The sequence below is a fragment of the Chrysochloris asiatica genome, unplaced genomic scaffold, assembly GCF_000296735.1.
Source record: "Chrysochloris asiatica unplaced genomic scaffold, ChrAsi1.0 scaffold00149, whole genome shotgun sequence".
NCBI classification, from domain to species: Eukaryota; Metazoa; Chordata; class Mammalia; order Afrosoricida; family Chrysochloridae; genus Chrysochloris; species Chrysochloris asiatica.
In genome coordinates, this window is record NW_006408667.1 from 7836998 (window position 1) to 7840792 (window position 3795).

The window sequence follows — 3795 nt, forward strand, 5'->3', positions numbered from 1 at the left end:
TAAAGATTGTAGAAGAATTGATGCATTTGAACTGTGATGTTAGAGAAGTATATTGAGAGTACCATGAACTGCTAGAAGAACAAACAAGTCTATGTTTATAGATATACACCTAGAAAGCACCTTAGAGGTTGGGATGGCAAGACTTTGGACCTGTTACTAGGAGGAACTAGTCCTGGAGAAGGACATCATGCTTGGTAAAGTGGAGTGTCAGCAGAAAAGCAGAAGACCCTTTAGAGATGGAATGGCAGTGGCATCAGTCGTGTGCTCATGCATAACAACTGTGAGGATGGTGTAGTATTGGGCAGTGTTTATTGTACTGTGCATAAGGTCAGAATTGACTCGTGGAACCTAACAACAACACATTTCTTATTCAGGAGACCGGATGACACTGGGGTTAAATGTTGGGATCCGTGGGAGAATAATAAGGTTATCTGGCCCTATAAAGAGTTACATGCTTAGAAACTGGAGGTAGCAGTTGTATTCTGTCCTATAGAATCCCTGTCTTAGGTTGGGATTTTTAGAGAAGCAAAACCAATGCAGCTTATGTATGTATACGTGAAGAGAGGTTTATATCAAGGAAATGGCTCACACAATTGTCGAGTTGGTAAGTCCCAAGTTCATAGGGTAGGTGTCAGGCTGGAGGCTTCTCACTCAAGTAGGTGCAGGGCTAAGAAACCAAGATAGGCAGGTTAGATGGTAGACAGGCAGGCAGCCAGGCAGACATATAGGCAGGTAGGTCTGGCAGTTCTGGCAGGTAAGAAGCTATGCTTCTGATGACTCCCAGGATGAGCCCACAATAGAATAGGCCACTGGCTTAAGTTCCAAGAACTGGAGGTCAGCAAGCAGGCCATATGCAACATCCAGACCCAGCAGAGAGCAAGCAATCTCTGGTGGACTATTCAATGTGTCAAAGCCCACCAAACCCCAGAGGAAAGTTTCTTTCAGTTGATTGACTGCTCATTGCAAACTGTATCAGAGAGTTGATTGTATTATATTGGATCTCATCCCATGTTATTCATTATCTCAAATGTTGAAAAACAATATTTCAACTACCAACTCACTGAGATTGCTGGCCCAGTCAAGTTGACATACAATGCAACAATCATAGGCATTATGAGTCACACTTGACTTGATGGTAATGAGGATTATTCTCTACTCAGTTCCTGGGTGGTGTAAATGAAGAATTTGCATGCTTGATAATGGTAATGGTTTTAATTCACCCAGAAGCACCTCAAAGAAAGGCCTTGTGATATCCTTCTGACAAACCAGCCATTGAAAACCCTATGGAGCGCCGTTCTTGCTCTCCTCTGACACACATGGGCTCGACATTAGTTAGATTAGGCTTGACAGGCTAAATAAATAAATAAATAAAATAAATTCCTTACTCAGAATTAAATTATACCTCTGTGATTACAACAGGACACATTTAAAACTTCAACCAGTGAAGAATTTGAACTACAAGATACCACCTTAATAATACTGTGCTTAAGAATCATCCCCACCTCCTCCACACACAGAGTAGACAGGAATGGGCAACTTGGACATTGGCTACCCAAAATGAGGGGCAGGGGGGCTACAAAGGCAAGAAGTGACTGGCTTACAAGCTTTCAAGAGGGAACCTAGATCCAGAGGGCCTGGAGGAAGGCAGAGTCTCCAGTGAGTAGTATTCAATCTGTCTAGGCGGGGCTGATGCAATGAAATGCAGACGGGGCTCTTGTGATACAATAGTGAATAATTGTTATCAGGACTGCTTGTGAGGGTTGGAAATGTAAAGGTAGACGTTTTATAGCAAGGAGGGGAGTGATTAACTTTTAAGTCTAGGAGCAGAGGTCCCTAGGACCATCAAGGGAGAAGAGCAGAGAGCAGGACCCTACCCAGAGAAGCAGTGATGCCTGAAATGGAGCCAGAGATGATGACATTGAGCAATGGAGCAGCTGGAGACTTTAGATCCAGAGAGGGAGAGCAACTGTTTGCTGAAGACCTGGGAGGTACAGGGGAAGGATTGCAGGGTATACCCTTTGGTTGGTTGATGATGCATGGAGGGGATTCTAACCATGGCAATGAGACGATATACGATAGAATGAATGTAAAACTAACGTTCTCCCATGTAAACTATCATATAATTCACAATAAAACACTTAAGAAAAAAAAAATAATATTGTGCTTATACAGAAGTGTACTATCCAAAAATTACTTTCCCATAACCACCTGTTCATTGGTTGTTATTGTATTGAACAGCAAAATTGTTATGTTTTGTAGTAATAAACAACCAAGAGAAAACAACCCCACCCAAAAAATCAATCACAGGATAATCAGCATTGAAACAAAACAGCTTTTGTTAGCAAAGGGTAATTCTCATTCTTGTGTATACTGCACTCCTCCTCCACCTTCTTCCACAATCGCTGTGGAAGAACTCCAAAAACTCAAACAATGAAATGAAAACATGAATGTAACACCAGTATACCTTAGGCACTCCCAACACTCTACTTTACTTAACTTAATAAAATAAGAGGCTCTTATTAAAATAAAACAACACTCTCATTGTATTTTGATATTTAAAAAGTTTTATAAATTTTGAAACTTTTAAAATGGAAAAATAAAAAATTTACTGACAATCCAAAGCATAAATAAGCCCACCCCTCAGATAACTATAGGAAATATTTTGATGCTATAGACTTACAATGTTGGGTTTTTTTTTGTATCACATACAATATTTTAAAATCCAACAATAGTTTATGCTGTGTGTGATTGACTTAAAATCATCTCAGTGTGTTATAAGCATAATAAATAAATCATTGGTTAAAGTTACTACTTGACATTCCATATGGAGCTTTTGTTCTTCTATAACTCATTCCTTATTGTTGGAGATTGAAATTGTTTCGTATTTTCTTTGATACAAACAATACTGTGATGAGCTTTTTAAAAATATTTAAATATTTACTTCTAGGTACAAATGAGAATCACTAGGTATAAGTTATATTTAAGTATTCTGAACCATATTTTCAAGTCTGTTCCATAGTCTGCCCCTGAGCATGTTTTGGCTAATGATATGGAGCTCTTCCACCCTCTCTTTGCACAGATGGCATCAATTTGATTTCTGTGCATTCCATCTGGTGAGGTCCATGTGTATAGTCATCTTTTACATTGTTTAAAAAAGGTATTTGCAATGAATAAGTCATTAGTTTTTTTTTTAATGTTTTACTGTGAATTATGTGATAATTTACATGGGAGAACATTAGATTTATATCGTATATTCATCTAACATATATCGTTCTAACATATTCATCTTATCGTATATCATTTCACTGCTATGGTTACAATCCCCTCCATGTATCATCAACCGACCAAAGGGTATACACTACAAGCCTGCCTCCCAGTTATCAGCACACAACCCCTCTCCCTCTTTGTGTCTAAAGTCCCCAACTACTCCATCTCTCCACGTCATCGTCTCTGGTTCCATCTCAGGCATTACTGCTTCTCTGGGTAGGGTCCTGCTCTCCATTCTTCTCCCTTCATGGTCCCAGGGACCTCCGCTCCTAGACTGAAAAGTTAATCACTTCCTTCATTGCTACAAAATGCCTACCTTTACATTTCCAACCCTCAAAGCAGTCCTGATAACAATTATTCACTATTGGATCCCACGAGACCCATCCACATTTTATTTCATCAGCCCCGCCTAGACATATTGTATACTACTTAGTGGAGAGTCTACCTTCCTTCACACCCTCTGAATTTAGGTTCTCTCTTGAAAGCTTGTAAGCCAGTCACTTCTTGCTTTTGTAGGCTTCCCTCCCC